The 17,234-nt window shown below is 44.1% G+C and overlaps 1 protein-coding gene across 2 annotated transcripts in view; it reads left to right on the forward strand.

Moving 5' to 3' along the window:
* Nucleotides 1–17,234, forward strand: part of LOC123759607 (sodium-coupled monocarboxylate transporter 2) — a 47,189-nt gene that overhangs the window by 14,371 nt on the left and 15,584 nt on the right. Inside the window, exon 1 of one of the 2 annotated variants that reach the window (XM_045744734.2) lies at nt 16,738–16,902. The exons of the other annotated variant lie outside the window; for it this stretch is intronic. The gene's annotated coding sequence lies outside the window, so the exon portion shown is untranslated. Of the gene's footprint in view, nt 1–16,737; nt 16,903–17,234 lie in introns of those variants that run through there. 2 annotated transcript variants of the gene reach the window in all.

Genomic DNA, 17,234 nt, shown 5'->3' on the forward strand with positions numbered 1-17,234 from the left:
TCGAGTCACTTCTGGGGTGTGAGTTTTCATTCGCATATAGTCCTGGGGACCATTCAGGCTTGTTCGCATTTGTGTTCCTCACGTGTGCCCCAAAGAATGAGGTGATTTGGTGAAATGCTATGCCCAAGATTACCATCCGAGTTGCCGTCGGGGAAGTGGCTCAAATAGCCTCGGCTATCACTTCCTTTTGACGGTCGTGATGGTCAAGCGGATTAAGGCGCCCTGTAGTTACCAGTTGCGTTGCTTCTGGGAGTATGGGTTCGAGTCACTTCTGGGGTGTGAGTTTTCATTCGCATATAGTCCTGGGGACCATTCAGGCTTGTTCGCATTTGTGTTCCTCACGTGTGCCCCAAAGAATGAGGTGATTTGGTGAAATGCTATGCCCAAGATTACCATCCGAGTTGCCGTCGGGGAAGTGGCTCAAATAGCCTCGGCTATCACTTCCTTTTGACGGTCGTGATGGTCAAGCGGATTAAGGCGCCCTGTAGTTACCAGTTGCGTTGCTTCTGGGAGTATGGGTTCGAGTCACTTCTGGGGTGTGAGTTTTCATTCGCATATAGTCCTGGGGACCATTCAGGCTTGTTCGCATTTGTGTTCCTCACGTGTGCCCCAAAGAATGAGGTGATTTGGTGAAATGCTATGCCCAAGATTACCATCCGAGTTGCCGTCGGGGAAGTGGCTCAAATAGCCTCGGCTATCACTTCCTTTTGACGGTCGTGATGGTCAAGCGGATTAAGGCGCCCTGTAGTTACCAGTTGCGTTGCTTCTGGGAGTATGGGTTCGAGTCACTTCTGGGGTGTGAGTTTTCATTCGCATATAGTCCTGGGGACCATTCAGGCTTGTTCGCATTTGTGTTCCTCACGTGTGCCCCAAAGAATGAGGTGATTTGGTGAAATGCTATGCCCAAGATTACCATCCGAGTTGCCGTCGGGGAAGTGGCTCAAATAGCCTCGGCTATCACTTCCTTTTGACGGTCGTGATGGTCAAGCGGATTAAGGCGCCCTGTAGTTACCAGTTGCGTTGCTTCTGGGAGTATGGGTTCGAGTCACTTCTGGGGTGTGAGTTTTCATTCGCATATAGTCCTGGGGACCATTCAGGCTTGTTCGCATTTGTGTTCCTCACGTGTGCCCCAAAGAATGAGGTGATTTGGTGAAATGCTATGCCCAAGATTACCATCCGAGTTGCCGTCGGGGAAGTGGCTCAAATAGCCTCGGCTATCACTTCCTTTTGACGGTCGTGATGGTCAAGCGGATTAAGGCGCCCTGTAGTTACCAGTTGCGTTGCTTCTGGGAGTATGGGTTCGAGTCACTTCTGGGGTGTGAGTTTTCATTCGCATATAGTCCTGGGGACCATTCAGGCTTGTTCGCATTTGTGTTCCTCACGTGTGCCCCAAAGAATGAGGTGATTTGGTGAAATGCTATGCCCAAGATTACCATCCGAGTTGCCGTCGGGGAAGTGGCTCAAATAGCCTCGGCTATCACTTCCTTTTGACGGTCGTGATGGTCAAGCGGATTAAGGCGCCCTGTAGTTACCAGTTGCGTTGCTTCTGGGAGTATGGGTTCGAGTCACTTCTGGGGTGTGAGTTTTCATTCGCATATAGTCCTGGGGACCATTCAGGCTTGTTCGCATTTGTGTTCCTCACGTGTGCCCCAAAGAATGAGGTGATTTGGTGAAATGCTATGCCCAAGATTACCATCCGAGTTGCCGTCGGGGAAGTGGCTCAAATAGCCTCGGCTATCACTTCCTTTTGACGGTCGTGATGGTCAAGCGGATTAAGGCGCCCTGTAGTTACCAGTTGCGTTGCTTCTGGGAGTATGGGTTCGAGTCACTTCTGGGGTGTGAGTTTTCATTCGCATATAGTCCTGGGGACCATTCAGGCTTGTTCGCATTTGTGTTCCTCACGTGTGCCCCAAAGAATGAGGTGATTTGGTGAAATGCTATGCCCAAGATTACCATCCGAGTTGCCGTCGGGGAAGTGGCTCAAATAGCCTCGGCTATCACTTCCTTTTGACGGTCGTGATGGTCAAGCGGATTAAGGCGCCCTGTAGTTACCAGTTGCGTTGCTTCTGGGAGTATGGGTTCGAGTCACTTCTGGGGTGTGAGTTTTCATTCGCATATAGTCCTGGGGACCATTCAGGCTTGTTCGCATTTGTGTTCCTCACGTGTGCCCCAAAGAATGAGGTGATTTGGTGAAATGCTATGCCCAAGATTACCATCCGAGTTGCCGTCGGGGAAGTGGCTCAAATAGCCTCGGCTATCACTTCCTTTTGACGGTCGTGATGGTCAAGCGGATTAAGGCGCCCTGTAGTTACCAGTTGCGTTGCTTCTGGGAGTATGGGTTCGAGTCACTTCTGGGGTGTGAGTTTTCATTCGCATATAGTCCTGGGGACCATTCAGGCTTGTTCGCATATATATATATATATATATATATATATATATATATATATATATATATATATATATATATATATATATATATATATATATATATATATATATATATATATATATATATATATTTTTTTTTTTTTTTTTTAATTTTAGGAGTCAGGTAGTTTGTTATTAGGCTTTACATGCTAAATAAATGTTGGACAGAAAGAGATGAGGCGTGTGTTGTGTAACAGCCAGTGGCGGGCGTTCAGATGTTAGTCCTGCTTGTTTAACGCGTTTAGTGTTGAGGTGATATCATTTAGTGTTGAGGGAATGTCTACATATCATTTAGTGATATGTAGACAGTGAGATTTGTGATGAGAGGGGGGGGGGAGGGAGGTGATGAGAGAAGGGTAAGAGATGAGGAGGATGGGTGACGATTAGAGGGCCCCGGATGTGGGATGATGAGATGATTAGGTGTGTGTGATGATATGACAGGAGTCACAGATGAAGAGGTAGAGGTGATGATCCTTGCCCCGCAGCGTCTCACAAGGCAATAAGCAAGGCTCAGCTGTGACAGTCTTGACTTGGCACTCACCTTTGTATCTTTACTCACTTTAAGACACAAAGGTGGCAGGTGTTATGTTGGTGTGTGGGGCAGGGGAGGCTACGGCCGCGCCCTCACACTTCCTCTTCCAGGGTTTCTCTTTCACTTTCAAGGTGGCGAGTGCGACAGCGCGCTGTTCTAAATACCCCATCGTACAGGAAGCAGGAATCCCCAGTCCTTGGAAGGTAATTCGTCGTTTGACCTTAGCAATGTTAGAATTTACTACCACAAAAGTAGAATTAAAGTCTTTTATGCTCGATTATTTTATCAGCACTCTGACCTCAGCCCCTCCAACATGTCCTTGTGACCTCAGCACCACCACACTGACCTCATGCGAATGTCAAAAGTTTAGGTTTATAAGCGAAGGTGATACACTAGGAGCGGACCAAGACCTAAGGACCGGAGCAGGACCTAAGAGTGGACCTAGAACTGGGGAGCTAGTGGACCAAGACCTGAGGACCGGGGTCGAGTCCCATTGGTAGCGTGGTCGTCTCACTCCTCGCCAGCAATTTTTGAGTAGTTCAAGGCCTGGAAAATATAGTCGCCTGGCCGCCAAATTTTAAGTGTTCGCCCATGTTCACTTAGTACTAATTGAGGTCCTATTTATAATTCGCTTGATGGGTCGTGTTCCTGGAAAAACAAGAGTGAGTGGAGGTCGCCTATTCTACTCACATCCGAGGACTTCAATTCATATTCAAACAGACGAGGAGTCACAATAACGTGGCTGAAGTATGTTGACCAGACCACACACTAGAAGGTGAAGGGACGACGACGTTTCGGTCCGTCCTGGACCATTCTCAAGTCGATTGTGGGAATCGACTCATTCTCAATCGACTTGAGAATGGTCTAGGACGGACCGAAACGTCGTTGTCCCTTCACCTTCTAGTGTGTGGTCTGGTCAACATATTCAAACACTAAACTGTTTATTAGGAGTTGTATTCCTTTCTCATATTTAGCGACACTTTTTTTGAAGGGTTCAGTGTCACTGGCGTATCTTCTGAAAACGTTTCAACTATCACGGCGCTAACAAGATCCAATTTGTTGGACGGTTAATATATTTCTCGTTTTAATGTTTAAAGCACTTAACAATTTATCATTAAACGCGAGGCAAGAAAACTGGGTCACTCTGCTCTGTTACCAACATAGATCACTATGAGTCACTGGCAGCAAACTTAACAGATGATATATATTTTTACTCGTGGCTGTGGTGCAACACAGAGCGCCTCGGCGACCAGAGCGGGGACTCAAATACACCTCAATACAACATCTGGTTCTGTAATAAATGGATTTATATGAACCAACAAATATCACGATAGCTTCTGTCACGCTTGAACAGTTAATAAATGTTCTTCCGATTTGGTAGTGATGGAATTATCAGGGGAAGCGCCAAGCCATTACGACTATATAGCACTTGAAAGGGGTCAGGATAAGGATTTGGGATGGGACGGGGGAAAGGAAGGGTGCCCAATCACTTGGACGATCGGGGATTAAACTCCGACCTATATGAAGTAAGACCGTCGCCCTACCGTCCAGTCCAAGTGGTTGCCTTCACGCCTCGAACAATTCCAGAGTGTGTGTTACATTTGACATGCAAAAGTTGTCTGGAGAGGCAAGTGGAGGCGCTGAGCGGAGCACGGAGGCAGTTCAAGAGCTGCAAGTCAGTGTACACAGCAGCGCGCGCGATAACGGTATATTGCTGGGTTTTTTCAGCTAGCGAGTTCCAGGGTACTGTGGTTTATTGGATTCATTTTCTTAGGGTGCTCGCATGGCTTGATAATTTGGGCTATAAGGCGTTTTTCCTTGTGACTAGAGTGATTTAATATCCTCTCTTTTATCCAATAGCAAAATAAAGTTGAAAAACAAGGTTGAGACCTCTATTCCATGCATTGGGAGTTGAGTTGACGGCATTTGTGTTGTCCACTTACTCCCTCTATCTGGCTGGCAATTTGATGCCTATATTTGATAGTCAATTTATATTTTACTGTCAAATTACATTTATCTGACTGTCAATTTACTTTATACATTTTACTGTTAATTTATATCTATGATTGAGTATTATATTACTGCCTATTTTATTGTCAATTCACTGCTTGACTTTCACTTTGAAATTGATGCCTGTTCTGTCTACTCTACTCCTCCACACCCCGTCTCTACACTACCTCACTCCTCTACGCTCCCTCCCGTTATCTGTACACTCCCTCCCGTCATCTTTATACTCCCTCACTCCATCTCTACACTCCCTCACCCCCGTTCCTACATTCCCTCACCCCCATCCCTACACTACAGTGGTATGGCATGTCATACCACTGATGATCTGCTGTCATCATCAGTCGCAACATTCGGTGTAACAACCTGTCCACAGGCCAGGCTCTCCTCCAAGCGGCCACCGATCCCAAAGTAGCATTCACAAATCAGATCGCCTTATGGTGACTCCATTCAGGCGCCAGAGTGTTATGAAGCGTGTGAGGTGATGGTCCGTGCGGGTGTACGCTTTCCAGCGCACTCTGGTTCAGTGTGCCAAGGCTCTCGCAACACTTATCAGGGGCTCGAAGGGTTTCTTTCACAATTACCTGTCGATAACAAGACCATTAAGAAAAGTTCAAAGTAGCTTGCCATGTGTTTATTTTATTTATTTCCCCATCATGGAACCTTGGTCAAATGTCAACCAATAATTTTCCAAATATCGAAATCTGAGGAAATAGCAAATAAAATTTTAATGGGTTCACTTTGCCTACTTCTTCAAGGGTAGGGCTGGACGACGTGCCGGGTAGGGCAGGGGATCTTGCTCAATTCAAAATGCCATCTAGCTTCTTGCCGCGCCACATTTTGAAATAAAGCAATTAACGTCAGCCGGGAGATAAGACAAATTTCAATAGGAGATTAACTAAATTTAATATAAATGACATTTCCATTACTGTTTCCAGCAGCTGGCATTCTGTTGCTACGGCCACAAGTCGACTGTCTCTCTGAAGAACTTAGTTTTGAGAGTTCGTATGATGGCGTTCTGAGGCCGCTTTCCTGGAAGGTCGGTCCGCGTGTTGGCGAGCTGAAGCCGCCTTCCTGGAAGGTCGGTCCCGGCTACCTGGTCTCCTTGACCAGAAATGCTTCACGTGTCAGTTTCCAGTCGTGATTATTGGCCCCACTTCCCCGTATTGACTCAGCCCATGGATTTATTAACTCGTAATAATATTCAACATGCAATAACTTGTTTAACTTAGGATTTTTGTGCTGCGCTTTGGAGAATTTGTTGTTTGGTTGTCTAGGTAGAGAACACGTTTAATTAGTCTGTGGTCTTGGCTCAGTTACCTTGTGGTTAGATGTGATCAGGTTCATTTGTGGTCAAATTTTGCTATTTGTTGGTCTGATTTATAGAATTTTGTCAAGTTTGGCGAGTCTGTGTTAAGTTAGGTGATGTAATTTAGTAAGTTTTGGGGTCAGATTTACATAGCCTTTGCTTACGATTTGTTAATTTGTGGTAATTTAGTTTGTCGTAACTGTTAGTTAGATCGTTGTTAGTTTGGATGATTTGTATATGGTATAACAACAACTTCAGATCCAGGGATGGTTAACTAGGCTGCATGTCGACCAAGGGCGGATCGGTACTGATTAGCTTCAGGCGCCCCGTTGCCGGAGGGCTCCACGTTAGTCCACAATGCTTAAAGATATTGGGGTCTCTTTCTCTCCGCTCTCTCTCTCTCTTTCAATCTCCGCTCTTTCTCTCTCTCTCCTATCTCAATACCCCTATCTCTGTATCTTTATGTCTCTCCAGAATACATGTTAACTTTACCGAGCTATTTCATCACTAACCATCTTCCCAACTCACTATTTTCATCACAGCAACCTGGAATTAATTTAGGTCATTGTTTAAGGGAAATAATTAAAACCTACGGATATCACATCCCCGATTTCATTTCAGACTGCAATTTCATGAAAATCTTATATGGGGTAGGGTTACAGGCTCATATTTCTTAAAAGTATTTAACGTAGTCATACCCTCAACCAGCCTATGTCTGTCACGTTCCCCGGACCATTCAATTTGCAAATTTTGGTGAGACTGGCCTTAAGCGTCTGGCCTACAACCTTGTACAGACACACAGACAGGCATATATAAGCAGTGTACCTGTGGGGTGATCCGGATATGCATTACCTGCAACATTTCCTGTATTACCTTGGGAGTAAGATGATCAGGATGTTGCTGAGTTACCAGATTGTCGTCTGACATTTACACAATTCACGGAACCTCATTCCTGGCCACGCCCTTATTAAGCTGCCCTTGCTCGGCCGCCCACGCTCGGCTTCCCATACTCGGCCGCCCATACTCGGCCGCCCTAACTCGGCCGCCCATACTCGGCCGCCCTCACTGGGCCGCCGTCATAAATGCTTGAAACTAGCCTCAAGGCTTGGAGGTTTTCAGCAGATGTTCTGCTAAAAGGAAACACCTGTCAACAGCACATGTTTACCCCGCCATATATGTCTCAAGGTTAGAGTCACTCTAACCCCCATATTAACCCCATTTTAACCCAATATAAACCCTATAACCCCATATTAACACCATAATAACCCAATAGTAACTCCATAGTAACACCATAATAACCCCATGGTAATTCCATATTAACACAATAATAACCCAATATTAACACCATGGTAATCCCATACTAACCCCATAGTAATTTGAAGAACAATAAGTAGTGACAAGACATTTCTAAGTGTTAATGCTACAGGTGTAATTGTTATGAAAGTTTCTATTGTTATCTTATGTAAGACATTTTGGTAAAATATTATTTTGTAGATATTCGTTTCTGTTTTAGGATCAATAGTTCATTCATTCGTAGCGTAACTTGAAACTGTATATAATGAGTGCGCCTTTGGCACCCAGCGCACGGCATGGTCAATCTGCTTTATATTAACAATGGCTGATACGTCAACAACACAGCGGGAGACATCTCCCGTCACGCAGGGTGCAGTCGCACCTCCACAGATCTCCAGTATCATCTATTGATACTGGTGATGGCTCAAAAGGGGCCACCACTTACGGGCTATTCATGCCCGTGCCACCTTTTGGGTGGCTTAATCTTCAATCAATCAATCAAGAACACTGCTTGTCAACCAGCTGATGGGTCAACACAAGAGCGCTGTTTGTCAACAAAACCACGCGGATTCTCCAGTTATACGGGAACGAGCCTCATTCCTCCGCGTCCGTCGGCCATGTTCAATTTTATTTTATGGCGGCGAATGACATTCAAAAACCGCTGATTCATGTGTTAGAGATACGCAATCCTGTTGGCTGGCACCGTTGGCAACTGCCTGTCGGGTTCCAGGTATATGATATATTTATTTGAAAAACTCACAAAATTACCTACCTGTGTGTGTGTGTGTGTGTGTGTGTGTGTGTGTGTGTGTGTGTGTGTGTGTGTGTGTGTGTGTGTGTGTGTGTGTGTGTGTGTGTGTGTGTGCATAAAAGTCGTTAACCAACTGCGTCTTAGACTGTCAAAGTGAAAGTTGAATTTTAGTATTGGTCTCCGCTTCTTTTTTTCTATGGAGATTTCTGTTAATGAAACTGGTGTTAAAGAACATATGTTCACCAGCGAAATAGTGTTGCCACAGCAAGAAAACAAAATTGGTACTGCAACTTGGGATGAAATAAAATGTATCATATATCTTGAGGTTATCTTGAGATGATTTCGGGGCTTTCGTGTCCCCGTCCTCGACCAGGCCTCCACCCCCAAGAAGCAGCCCGTGACAGCTGACTAACACCCAGGTACCTATTTACTGCTAGGTAACAGGGGCATAGAGTGAAAGAAACTTGGCCCATTTGTTTTTGCCTCGTGCGGGAATCGAACCCGCGCCGCAGAATTACGAGTCCTGCGCGCTATCCACCAGGTTACGAGGCCCCTCCACCAGGTTACGAGGCCCCTCCACCAGGTTACGAGGCCCCTGTGAAGGTTACGAGGCCCCCATACATATACTGTGAAGTACTTCAAAATGAAGCGATCTTTTTATTTAATTCAAATAATTTAGCAGCAGTAATGTTTCCTTTATTGTTCCTACAACTGCAACCATGCGTTCATTTATTATGCACCCCATACCCATCAGGTGGGGCGGTAGTGGAAAGTGTTACAGAGGCACATAATGGGCACATTTTAGTCTCTACACAAGTAATTATCAGAAGAAGGCACCAAGCCGGGAAGCCTATGTAGCACAGTCTTCACACAAATTCACATTTTCAATTTATTTCAAACCATTAACTTTCGCTAAACATTATGAGATACTTGAACGAATCGTGACTATCAGAAATTAGGAGAAAAAGCTACGTTATTTTGTCTTTATTTACAAATACCTGTCTGAAATCTAAATGCTGTCTGAAGCATTTTCATAGAAGGTTCCCATTCATAACTCACTCTCGCGAGAATGGGCTGCTAGCAGACCCATTCATAACATGTTCTGGCAGACCCATTCATAACACGTTCTTGCAAACCCATTCATGAATGAGGTACAACAACTAGAGACAGCATGAGCTCACTCTAGTGAGGACACACTGGTGAGTTGTCAGCATACGGTAAGTTTATGACATCGTAATTTATAGTTTTACAGGGTAAGAAGGTAGTGTGACATTTTAAAAGTTAAACGACAGGTTTCTCCATTCATCATTTACAGTATCATGTATCTAGTATCTAGGTGGCTTAGCCTCACCCGCAATCATGACATGTCCTCAACCATGCGTTCAGTACCTGTTGTGTACAACCCGTCCTCAGACTAAGTCCATTCCATCCAGCGGTCGACCCCTAAGACGCATTCAACAATTTTAACATGCTGTTCATTTAAAACAGGAATTTTCTCAAATATAAATTAATATTATTATATATTGGCATATATATATTTAGGCATTAGTTGGGTTAGGTGTTTAGGTTCTGTTGGTAATTATTTGTATTTGTAGTACGTGGGTGAAGCATTTACAGCGTTGTGTTTCGAACAAAAGTCGTCAGTGAAGCACTTGTTCCGGAAGTATTCGAACGTCATCAGTTGTGAGTCGTGTGTAAACCGTTTTTCATTCATAAACAGGGGGTTTGGCGGGTGCATGGAATCACTTTTGGGCCTTTGTTTATGAGGACGGAGGATTAATGTTTCTAAACCCACTCTTCCCTCCCGGCTGAGTAGCAGAGCAAGCTTCATCTGTCTGTATCTCTTATAATAATATTTTTCTTCTACTGTGTCCTTAAAATTGTGTTAACACTATATTGCACGTTTTCTGTAATCGTCACGAGCCATTACCAGTGGTATTGTCCACAAAACTTTTAAAATAAGATAACAAGGTATATGAATACCTAATAATAACGATACTTTCATTAATTTTCGACAATAAGTGCAGTATCATTACTTACGAACAAGTGGAGGCCTGGGGAGAAAGTTGTAAACTATCGCTTCACTTTCTCTTTGGAAAGTCGCCAGTGTCTCTCTGCCGTACTCACATTGTGCACTGCTACGAACCCTTGTTTCTCATTACTTTAGTCTTCCTTCCCTGTAGCTTAAATAAAGTAAATACTTGAATTCCTCTCACCTGTATGAGTTCTCTCCGCTCCAGCTCTTTACTCAAAATGTTCTCGATATTGACCCGCCTCATAACTCGAGTCCTCTCACCGCCCTCAGTGACAGGCATGCTTGTCAGGCCGGCATAATTGCAATGCAAGACAATGAAAAAAAAAATAATTGAGAGGGTCAATGTCTTATAGTCGTGAGACGGGGACGGAGACTAGCTACCTGAGCGGTTAGGTAATCATTTCACAACTGTGTGAAAGATTGTTTAATGTGGTGTGAGGGAAGGGTTCAGGGTCTCACAAGCGATTCCCCCTCATATTATAACCTGTTGAGGGTCACCTTGGAGGCCTGCCTGCCGGGTATCTGTCTCTCTCTCTCTCACACACACACACACAAAGCTCCCAGCTGAGTCTACGGGCTCACCATAACCCGTGTTACTTGGAACTTTATGTTCCAGGTAGCAAATCTTTAACAACAACAACAACCAGCTGAGTGGACAGTGCTCTAGGGTTGTAATCCCAAGGGTCCGGATTCGATCCCCGGCAGAGGCAGAAACAAATTGGCAGATTTTTTTGTCACCCTGGTGCTCCTGTTTACCTAGCAGTAAATAAGTACCTATGATTTAGACAGGTGCTACGGACTGCTACCTGGGAATGTGTGTGTGCGTGTAAGAGAAATATATGTAGTAGACATAATGAAGGAAAAACAAATTGGTTAGAAAGGCGGGGTCCAAGAGCTAATAGCTCGATTCTGCAGATACAAACAGTAAATACACACAGTAATAGTAGTAGTAGAAGTAAATTACATTCACAGTTTTAGAAATAGCTATGATAAGCGACATGAAAGTCTGGGGTCATTGTATTAGACAATCTTCAGCTGAAAGGCGGGGTCCAGTAGCTGAAACTGGATCCTAAAGGCACACATATGTTAGTACCGAGAAAAACACACAAATTCCATTTGCGTTTGAAATATGTGATAGATTGAGGTATATTTGGCATACAATAATGCTGATCTACTCTCCGAAAATAAATGCATTCATGATAATATTTATTTCCAAATGTTAGGCTTTGTTTATAGTGAAGGAGAAGTTCGGTTGGTCCGGGCTTGCATCGCTGACGCCTGCCTGGTAATATTACTGTACACAGCTCTTGTGTACAGTAACTTTTGCCTCTCATCCTCTCCACTTACTGGCTCATCATCACATACATCCCCCCAAGCGCTACCACTTCCATCTTGGGTCCACAATTTCACATCATCATGTTCCTTTAAATCGACCTCTCGCACCTGCAACAGTCAGTAATCCGCCCGAAGCCTATCCACACGTTCTACTTGTCTTCCTTAAACACACAATTTTCTCTGATCTTAGCATTCCTATCATCCTTTATCGAATCCTTCATAATTTCTTACATTTTTCGTTGTTTATATCCTATTTTCTTGTTTGTATATTTATTCCGTCCTGTCGTTTCCAACAGCCACCTTAACTGGCTCGAGCTGGCGAAGAACCAGTGAGAACCAGTGCGAAGTTTTCCAGCATGTTCCTCATTCGGATTCGTCCACGCACGAACCAACATTTTATGTGAAATTCCAACTGTTAAGCCGAAAAAGTCTGACGAAATCAAACTTACGCTAAACAATTTTTTCCTATTGTCATTTAAGCTAACGTAATTATACCTGACAAAGAATATTTATTAAGAGGATTATAATGTTTTGTGAGTAGAGCTAATCGTTTCCTATAACTACTTGCCCGTAGTTGGTTGTTTCCCTATAACTACTCGCCCGTAATTGCTTGTTTCCTATAACAACTTTCCAGTAGTTGGTTGTTTCCTATAACTACTTTCCAGTAGTTGGTTGTTTCCTATAACTACTTTCCAGTAGTTGGTTGTTTCCTATAACTACTTTCCAGTAGTTGGTTGTTTCCTATAACTACTCGCCCGTAGTTGCTTGTTTCCCTATAACTACTTGCTTGTTTCCTTGCTAGTGCGTAGTTGCTTAAATTCTCTTGTGCTAAATTGCTTCTATTTAATAGTTGTACTTTTGAGTTAGGCTAGGTAATGTTAAGTAAAGCCAGGTAGGTTAGTTTTGGGTGAGTTCAACACTACTGCAGAAACAGTGTGCAGCTTTATAAACGTGAGAACTCATGATCCTCTGTTAGGCTACAGGGCGCCGGCGGCGTAACAGAGTAGCCTCCAAGGACAAACTACAATACGCCGGAAGGACTAGCAAACAGGAACTACACACTAGTAAGCGTTTGCAGACGAGGAGTCACAATAACGTGGCTGAAATATGTTGACCAAACCACACACACACTAGAAAGTGAAGGGACGACGACGTTTCGGTCCGTCCTGGACCATTCTCGACTTGAGAATGGTCCAGGACGAACCGAAAAGTCGTCGTCCTTTCACTTTCTAGTGTGTGGTTTGGTCAACAAGTAAGCGTTTTTTGAATTAACGCGTTTAGCTACATTTGCCAGCTCATCCTTCTCTTTTGATAGTAATTTGTGTAACTATGTGGACCGTCTTACATATATATTGACGTAATAGACATATAGATGGTACTAATTTGGTACATTTGGTACTAATCACTTTATGGAGTCCAGGAAAAAGGAAGCTAAAACCAAATTTAAATATTTCTAGGCCTCGTATAGCATGTGTACTATATTAGGCCTCAGCGTGAATTAGATCTAGGATGGTTAGGTTAGGTTTTATTAGCAACATAAATACAAAACCTTTCCCGGTTTCTCCAAATTCAGTAGTACAAAGTTCTAATAGTCCATTACGTTAATATATGTACGATGGTCCACAGTTACTATGTCACAGGATGGTTAGTCATACAGGGTCGTGTGATCAATATCTCGTACAGGAAATTTGTGTATGCATTATGAGGATATCCTCAAGAAGGCGAGAGTGAATAAAGTAATTGCTAATCCCTACGTACATTACGTAAACGACCACATACAAGGCCAAGGAACTGGATAATTTACTAGGACAACAAATATTAATATGAACAATTCCAGCAGTGTCACAAAGTCAATAGAGGTCACAAAAAAAGGTTAATAAACAGGGTCACGGAAAAGGTCAATACAATTTTCCTTGTCCGGGGATGTAGGGTTACGCCTCGAAGGTCATGCCCAGCTGTGTCGGCGTGAAGGACAAACGTCATCAACTTTTATTGTGCCTACTCTCTAATTTTGGAGCATATAATGCCATTGTCGGGGACAGGAAGCCTGTACTTAGATTTATCGAGGTCCCTCTAGGCCACCTACACACTGACTCTCCCCAGGATGCAACACACAACAATTGCCTAACTCCCAGCTACCTATTTAACGGCTAGGTGAACAGAGGGTGATCAGGTGAAAAGAAACGTGCCTAAACGCTTCTGTTCTAGTTGAGGGATTGAACCCGGGTCCTTCAATAATGAGTCGAGGACCCACCAACGCTACGACACCACAAACAATACCGCAGAACGCCACCATAAAGATACTATAGAACTTTTCCTGTATATTTTCATATCCTTGACGTCATTATGTCATCCGGCACATTCAATACTTGTGAAAAATCTCGGAGCTCATTTGCATATAATAACTTGAGTCATTTGCATACAGTGGGTGATTTCGTGAATATAAATTCGTGTTTGTCATAGTGTTTTATCATCGCCACATCTCGGCTTCAAGGAACGTTTACTCACACACATTCAAACATCAACATAGTCGTCAGCAGCGGAAATATCACACGGGCTTCCGGGACTGTTCTAACCTCATGTTCTCGCTGCTTAACCTTCAAAAGATTTAATGGTGAAAACTTAAGGTTTTTTTTTTGTCGCGGGATCCGAACGTGGCTCCTGCCTCGCCTCACCCGCTCTTACCTGCCTTGGGCTTTATTTTTACATATATATCTCTGTTGTGCAATGGTGAACAACGTGACCACACCAGGAAACACGGGATTGTCCGCAAGAACATCCATCCTCTCAGTCCTAGTGTAGCGTGTGTTCTACATGAACACCCTCCCTACATAACGCAAGTGTAGCGTGTGTCCTATATGAACACTCTCCCTACATAACGCAAGTGTAGCGTGTGTCCTACATGAACACTCTCCCTACATAACGCAAGTGTAGCGTGTGTCCTACATGAACACTCTCCCTACATAACGCAAGTGTAGCGTGTGTCCTACATGAACACTCTCCCTACATAACGCAAGTGTAGCGTGTGTCCTACATGAACACTCTCCCTACATAACGCAAGTGTAGCGTGTGTCCTACATGAACACTCTCCCTACATAACGCAAGTGTAGCGTGTGTCCTACATGAACACTCTCCCTACATAACGCAAGTGTAGCGTGTGTCCTACATGAACACCCTCCCTACATAACGCAAGTGTAGCGTGTGTTCTACATGAACACCCTCCCTACATAACGCAAGCATAGCGTGTGTTCTACATGAACACCTCCATTTACATCCCAAGTAACAAGGTGGCCAAAAGCAATGACACTTATTGAGATAATATCGAAGTGTAGACATAATTCTAGCAAGATGCAGTTGTCAGGTGTGAAAAAGACCCCCCCAGCAAGGTGGTATTGTCAGGTGTGGATAGGACTCCAGTGAAGAGTACTTGATATGATTCCAGTACGGTATAATAATAGCTAGCTTTTGCACATATACAAATTAACTACACTGGGTGACCGGCGGTGCCCAGGTCTACTAGGTCTCTCCTAAACACCCTCCCAGGTTTACTCTGTATTCCCCCACACTCTGTATCCCCACACCCTACCCTTCATCCCCCATATCACTATAATCATTCTCACTACACGCGGTCTACATCATTGCAATCATCTTCACTTCACGCTATCTCCATTACTGCAATATGAAAAAAACGTGCAGAATGAAAATTTATCATCTGAACATATGTTTTTGCATTTCAGTATCTGAATATACAAATATATGGACTTGGGGCAAAACATTTAATATTTACTGACTTCGTGAAATAGGGGCATAGAAACCGATCCCCCCTTTACACTCCCCAAACAGTCCCCAGATGCCATGCAAAGTTACGAGAGGCTAGCCCTTTGCGTCTGGTTTCCAGCCTTGGCTAGATAAACACAGCAAAAAGTTTCAAGTAGCATTGTGAGCCCGTAGTGGACTTACCTGGCACAGGAGCGGGGCTGTGTGGTGGGTTTTTTATAGATATAGATAATTATGTGCTAGATTGGTTACCTGTCTGCACTCGGGTCTTCCCCTCTCCCGCCCCCTCTCCTCCCCTCTTTTACTCTCTCATTCTCTTCACCTTTCTCCCTCTTCTCTCTCTCCCCTATTTCTTCCCACTTCGCCAACATCCTTTTCTCTCATTCCCTCTCCCCCTTTCTCCCGATTTCCCCTCCTTTATTTACCCCTGCCTCTTTCCCTCCCTCGCTTTCTCTCTCCCCCCACCCTCTTCCGCTTTCTCTCTCCCTCTCCCCCAACATTCCCCCTCTCCACCTTTACCCCCAACGCGAATTAATTCACGTTAGTCGCTTTCCAATAAACCATGAAAGTCAGCATCAATATCCACGGAGAACACATTTGATCTCAGACTTTATAGAGATTTCAGAGTTAGGGATGGGGAGGGGGGCCTACAGTGCCCATATTTCTTAAAGTATGGTACCCCCTTGCTGGCCTATGATACTCCTGTACCCCACTTGTTTCATATGTCAATGTTGGGTAGGCCTGGCCCAAACGTCTGGGCCTCCAACCTCGAGCAAATCAACAAACAAGACATTATTTTCCCCGACTTGAGAATGGTCCAGGACGGACCGAAACGTCGTCGTCCCTTCATTTTCTAGTGTGTGGTCTGGTCAACATTATTTTCCCCTCTCTACACATTCCCCTCTTCCCATTTTCCCTCCACCTCGCCCTTACCCTCTTTCCTGTTTGTTATGACGCTGATGCTACAGTACCTTAACTAACTACTAACCGTTGTGGTTAGTGGTTAGTTAAGGTACTAACCACTAACCTGTTGGTGTTTTAGATTCAGCTACTCAGAACAAAAAGTTCGAAGTAGCACGGGCTATGGTAAGCCCGTAACCAGCCGATCCTTGCTGGCAGTTTATATTTAACTTGTCATATGAAGATTAGTAATTATCCTTACAGTGAAATAACATCAAAGAAACTTGCATCATCTGTGTTTCGCTTCCGTCCCGGTGTGTTTGAAGACGTTCCAGAGTTTCCGTCCTGGGTTTATCCACAATAAAGGTAACGCACGCAAGGCTTCAACAACGGACATGGTAGATCAGTATGTTTAGCTTCCACAGCAGTGATAAAGCGCCTCTTCTGTACAACCTTACGGGCTCACCATAGCCCGTGCTACATGGACACTTCGTTCTGAGTAGCTAAATCTAAAACAACAACAACAATCTTCTGTACAAGTGAGCTTATTCATCAGTTTTGATGCTTTTTATTAACTTAGGAACATATAAAAGAACAGAATATTAAAGGGAAGTGTAGAAGGCCAAATAGTTCATACGAGGCGGTTCGTAATTTATATCGATTCAAACGCAGTCATATCTGTCTAATCTACGCTTGGATGCCTTCGTTGCGGGGAGTACCATTATTTCCTACTGTGTGTTTTGTGGCTTCACAACGTCCGCTAATTTATTCACTGCACAATGTGGATGATCCAAACTGTACAGGAAGAGGATTGTCTTTGTATCCTTCTTGTTGTCGAGCTTGATTGGTTGTAGTCCTGGTCCAGTAATTA

This window comes from Procambarus clarkii, chromosome 8 (genome assembly GCF_040958095.1).
Source record: "Procambarus clarkii isolate CNS0578487 chromosome 8, FALCON_Pclarkii_2.0, whole genome shotgun sequence".
Lineage (NCBI taxonomy): Eukaryota > Metazoa > Arthropoda > Malacostraca > Decapoda > Cambaridae > Procambarus > Procambarus clarkii.